Source organism: Lotus japonicus, chromosome 4 (genome assembly GCF_012489685.1).
Source record: "Lotus japonicus ecotype B-129 chromosome 4, LjGifu_v1.2".
Classification (NCBI taxonomy): domain Eukaryota; kingdom Viridiplantae; phylum Streptophyta; class Magnoliopsida; order Fabales; family Fabaceae; genus Lotus; species Lotus japonicus.
The window spans coordinates 26,167,252-26,173,753 of NC_080044.1; positions in this window are offsets into that span (position 1 = coordinate 26,167,252).

The following is a 6,502-nucleotide window of genomic DNA, read 5'->3' on the forward strand; positions in this document are numbered from 1 at the left end:
CTACCTGCAAAGTGACTAACAATACACTGACTTAGCTATCCCTAAGATTCACTCTCTTAGTCTTCTCTAGGATCCGATCAACCTTGATCTCCTAAAGGTGAAACAAACAACTGTTTGAAGGTTTTGGGTTTACAAATAAATGCTTCTTGGAAAGCTAATAGTAAACACACTTAGTTCTATCTGAAGAAAGATTGCTAAGAAGATTTGAAATATTTCTTGCGCGTGAATAAGTTTCTTAGGCGGCATCTTTCAATCTTCAGCCTCTTTATATACTCCAAGGATTAGGGTTTGAACGTTGCATGGAAATGCTACCATTGGAAGGCAGATCTGGAATTTCCAGGTTCTGTTGTGGCTGAATCAGTTAGGTAGGGTCGTCAGGAATGGTACAATTACTTTTGTACTTTGGATAGCGACACGACCTTTATCCTTGTTGACTTCTGATCAAAGTGACGCTTCATCTTGGAACTTGTGAAGCTTGATGATCAGATTTAGAGGGAAGCTTGGATCCTCTGACCTTTGTACCTTCTGCTTCTGGACTCAGAGGAGAAGTACTTGGTCTTCAGAGCCAGCTTACTCTTGGACTTCAGAATCTTCACTACTCAGCTTCTGGTCCTTTAGAGCGTCTGATCCTTCAGAGCGTCTGATCCTTCAGAGCTTCTAGTGAGCTGAATCCATATCAGAGCTTTATGATCTTCAGATCTTCTGAAGCTTGATCTACTGTTCAGATTGAACATAGTACGTGCGAAAGCGTTGCAGAGGTTACTCTTTGAACATTGTGCTTCTGAAATATGTGAAGTAGAACCAGAATCTTGGCCTGTCATTTGGACACTTAGAAAAACAACGTTAGAGTACCATAATTGTTCATACTTAATAGTTAACTTGTAATCATCAAAACATAGAGTTGTACTACTAGATCAAAACTTGATCTTACACGTCTTTTATCTCCTATACAAGGTTCTTGGAACATCCCCAAACGGATTAACAAAATCATCCCACCAAAAGTGTCACATTTCCTGTGGCAAATGGTAAATAACAAAATAGCTGTCAAGGGTAACTTAGTAGCGAGGGGATAGTTTTGGGCAACGAAGGCCGCTACAGTTTATGTGGTTTACAAGTCGAATCAGTTCACCATTTGATGCTTGTTTGTGGCAAGACATGTCCATTATGGTACAACGTTCTCAACCGCGAAGGTGTGGCGTGGTGCTGCCCGGGCTCTATTCAAGGTCTGCTGGATGAATGGACTGATTTGAGAGCAATATCTGATAAGGGCTTATGGGAACTGATCCCTTATTCGTTATGTTGGTCCATTTGGCTGGGTCGCAATGAATTCATTTTTCAGGATAAAGAATTCAGCATGGAATTGATTTGGGACTTGCATATATCTCGACTATCTTGGTGGATTAAAGCATGGTGGAAATAATGTCCATATGCTAGCAGTGATTTCCTGTTGAACTTTGTGGACATTCGATTGAAAGCTCCAAAGGTAAAAATCCGTAGTAATCAATGGACACCACCACCGATAGGGACTTTAAAATTCAACGTCGACGGATCTTCTCATGGCACTCCCTTGAAGAGTGGCATCAGAGGAATTATCAAAGATGCAGGAAGACAAATCAGAGGCATCTTTTCAAAAGCTATAGGGGAGCTTTGGGCCTTTGAAGCTGAGGTGAAAGCTATTCTTTACGCACTCATTTTCTATCGTCAATTTCAGCTTAGACATATCCTTATTGAGAGCGATTCTGCACTCGCTGCAGGCTGGGTAAATAATAGAGTTAATAGGCCTTGGAAATTGATTCAAGACCTCAACCTTATTGACTCCCTTTGTATTGAAGTTGATTGTTTAGGAGATTCGCACATTTTCAGAGAATCAAACAACTTGGCGGATTATCTTGCCAAATCTGGCTGTAATAGGCAATCTGAAATCTGGTCTTTGATTAGAAACTAGCTGATTACATCCCTGATATCTTGCTGCTAGTTAGATGTGTTGTAGGTGCTTTCCTTGTGGCAGCTTTTTACTGCATTTTCAGCTGGTGTTTCGCTTTGTGCTTGCTTTCTTGGAGTATTCTCAGCTTGGCTTCTGGCAGCAAACTTCTGTTATGGAAGGCGCTGGTTCTCCTCGCTGGGTTTGATCCTCTCGAGCTCCCTCCCTCCATGTGTTGCTGCTCGTGTTTGGTGGTCTTGAGGGACATGTTTTCCCTCTTGCTGCAGAATTGTTTTTGGGTGCTGCAGGTGACTCTGGTGTCGCGGTTTCTATGGGTCTCCTTTGCGCTACTATGTTGTCTACTTCTGCTCTGGTTTGGAATTGAGGCCTTGCTCGTGATTTTTCAACTGCTGCATTGCCACTGTTGTGCGTTTTTGTCACATGGGCCGAGTCTATTTTTTGCTGCTGCAGCTGGTTCAATTCTTCTCTGCTTGTGGCCTTGTAGTACTTCTACAGCTTGTTCTTTCTAGTTTCACTAGCTGCAACTCTTTTCTTGTTTGGCATTCTTTGCCGTAAGTGTAGTTTAGATTTTTGCTTCCTTTTGTTTGTCTAGACGTGTGTTGTAATGACTACTATATTTTTAATTTATTCTATTCTCTTTTGTCGAAAAAAAAAGGATAATCAGTTACCAAATATTACTTTCTTAAATATTTATAAATTGGAATTTAAATGTAGCTTTCATATGGACAATAATGATACATAAAATGTGAAATAGTGTCTGAAATGAATTTGAAACAATCATGAAATTTAATTGAAGAATGCACGTGAATAATAAATAAACATCAGTTCTGTATTTTACTTCTCTATATTAGCTTTATAGCAGTTTTATAATTTGAATACTTTAACTTGGAATTGAAATTCAGCTTTAAAGTATATACAAATGATTAAAGTCATTTTGAGTAAGTGTGAGAGTCTTTGCAAGAATAATTTCCATATGCATCGATTTGAGTGTGATATCGAAGTAAAAAACAAATAAACATTAATTACCAAATTAAGTTTTCTTCAATGTTTGTATTGTGCATATTGAATTTGAATCGTTGAAAACGAAATTTAAATACATCTTTATATGTCATTTAGGATCATTAGTTATCAAATCTATTTTGCTTACATCTTAATAATATATAAAGCTCATCCACCAAAGTGGGCCACATTTTACTTAATTTCCACATGTATTCATTCTATTGGTTGATACCATTGAATTTCCAAATGTCTTATTCTAATTGGTCCACATTGATTAGTTTTCATTAATCCCTATTGATGACTCTATAAATTAAAAAATTAAATCACGTTTAATTAGGAATATATTAACAAAAGATGTCATCATTGATGAATGATATTTTAATTTTGCCGTGAATGTCATATACCTCAAAGATATAACAATCAATTTTATTTTCTTTTGCAATTTACCGTTTAAGAAAAAGTCAAAAAGATGCATATTTGAATAATGCTTTTTTTTTAAAGCAAATTTAATTGATGAATGTATGCTATATTTTTTTAAACGTGAACGGATAGTACTACAATTCAAAGATATATGATTTTAATTTTTTAATAAACTGTTTAAAAAAATAAAAGTAAAAATGAAGCATATTTTACTAATTCCTTTTTTACATTGATGGATGAATACTACTTTTGTTTTGAACGTGAATGGATACTATGAGAGATATATGATTTTACCTGTCAAAAAAAAAAAGAAATATATGATTTTAATTATTTTTCAATTAACCGTTCAAAAAAAAAATATCTTTTTTTAACTTAAATGCCACATGTTTTACACCTATTGGTTCTTACGATATTTTTCAAATTTTGATTTTCATTGGTCCATATTGATGACTCAATAAATTAGGAAAAAAAGATATATATATTAAAAAAAATTTATTCAAAATATGAGCAATTTTGATAAATTGATAATTATTCACACTCTGCTCAAACGGGTAATACTCCCGGAATTGATAAATTTATTACGTTTGAATTGGAAAGATACTCAATCCCTAATTTCTTTATGCCGATTCCTTAATTTAGCATCCATTAGCAAAGTTGTTAATTATGTTTCTTTTATATGCAATGACTAATATACTTACTTTTAGTCATTCAAAACAACTTTTTAAGTTTGAATTTTATCTCTTAATCACACTCAATTAACTCTGATTTGTGTAACAGCCAGTCAAAGTGCAATTCAAATTTCCAACCCTATTTTCCCCCACAAATTTGGCCGTGCATTTTTTTAAATAGCAACATCCTATGTTCATTCCTCCATCTCTTCCCCAAATTGGCACTAGAATTTTTTTTTTTTTTTCATATCATGAGTATTTTTCTTTATGAGTCGAATATTTTTGTTCTTCTTTACAAATTTTTTTATGTTCTTGATGATTGGAGATTGCAAGTAAAATTCAAAGCTTTAGTGGTTCTAATCTTACTTAACTAAAGATCTCTTTCTATTTGGTTTTCAGGGGATTTTCTGTTTGGCCCAAGTATCTTTTGGGGCGTTGCTTTTAGTAGGTCTGCTGTGCAGATTTCTAGCACTCAGTAATCTCATGCAGGCAGGCTTTGATTCTTAATTTGCTGAACTTTGTTGCACTACTAAGGTTTTGAGTGATGGTGCCAACTTGAGCAAGAAACCAAGAAGTCAAATTTTGCAAATCCAAATTCAAGGTGGATTTGGGGAGTGTATAATTGCTGATGAAAGCCAGAAGACCAGTCAGTGCCTATGTCTCTAGAGCGAAATGAACCAATGCATATTGAGGTAAATAATTTTGAGATGATTGGGAGTTCTTTATATTTATTTATTTGCATCATTCATTTTCCAAAGCAAACAACATTTTCCGTCCAATGATTTTCTTCATTCAATTTCATGGTGTTAAGAGTCTGACATAAAAGGATGCTATCCATGATTTTTTTGGTTATGTGAATTAATTGAACTACTTTCTTTGACTATCAATTCAAGTAATTTGGCAGAAGATGATGAACATTAATCCACGATTTTATTTGCTAGGCTTTCGCCTTACCATATCTACTAAGTAAACCTTCTTCAATGTGAAGAAAGAGATCAAAAACCTCTTTTATAGTTGTTTTGTTGGGACCTGCACAGGGAGAAAGACCTTTGAAAAGTGTCCAAGGCAGCCAGCACATATAGGCTTGGGTGTGACTAAGAGTCGCTGTAGAATATGACTATCGATATGGGGTTCTGCCCTTTTTTTTTATCATATTTATCACAATCTTCCGCCCTCCTCTGCTAGGCAATGTCAGTGTTGCTTTTGATTTAATTAGTTTACAACATATAGTTGACTCCGTAAGTTATGATTTGTTGTGGTTTCTTATTGATTTGTTTTTATTACTTGATTGCGAATGAAATATTTGATTTGATTTGTTGTCTGCTGTGATTTTAAATTTATCCTCTTTGAGAAATTGAGTGTCCTTCCTAAAACTTAAATTTATAAATCGGTAGATTAAATTAGAATGGTAATGTTTATCTCTTCCTCTATGGCTTTCAAGACTTATGTTATAAAAAACCGGTTGGAGAGAAGATATATATTATCTTTCTTTGGAATCTATTCCAAATCATGTATGAGGATGATCGGACAAATTTCAATTCAAAGTTTCCTTTGGGTGTAAGTTGAATTAATTAATGGTCTTTTTCAGGGAGTTACAAGTTGAATTATTCATGTACTTATTTGTACTGAACTTTTTCAATCAAGTTTTATATAGAGTATGTTGCGTGATTGTTTAAATTGATGTATCATTTATGCTTTATTTCATTTAGGAGAGGTAAAGAAAATTTTCCTTTTATGAAGTAGGGTGGTTGTTCTCTTTTCTTTTGGGCTGTTGTGTTTGTTCCTAGGGTGGTTTGGTTTTTTTTTCCTTCCTTGTAGTTTGTTCTCTTTTTCGTTTATTAATGAATAACTCTCTTTTGCTCTCAAAAAAAAAAAGAAAAGAGAGAAGATGAGTAGAGAAAAATAGAAGAAAAAATAGTACATCTTACATGCTTTGTTTGGATTAATTGCTGCCAATGAAAGTTACTAATTAATTATCGTACCTCTAAAAAAAGGAAATGTAAGACCCAAAATTTAATAGACCGCTTATTTACTTAATTTCTTTAAATTAAGGTAACCCGTATTATTTATTAATTATTTTTGATTGAATATTATTCACGCCACGACGGCGGGAAATACCTTAAGGAATACTTTCCTTACAATCATTTAATCGCGTGTTTATATTTATTATTTCTATATTATTTTCTTAACTCGAATCTAATCGCGATTCGGGAAAATTAATTAAGTAGTAATTAATTTCAATATTTTGATTTTATAAAGTTATTTAAAAGTAAGGATTTATTTATAATTATTTTTGTGTGTATTATTTTATTTTTAATCTTAATAATTTCTACTCTTTATTTATCTTTCTCTTCAATGAAGAGATGATCTGCTCTAACAAGTCACCATTGTTATTTACTTATGTTAGCCTATCAAGCATCACAAAGGAATATTCTTTATTCATTTTCCTTCCTAACCACTCATTCAAAATATT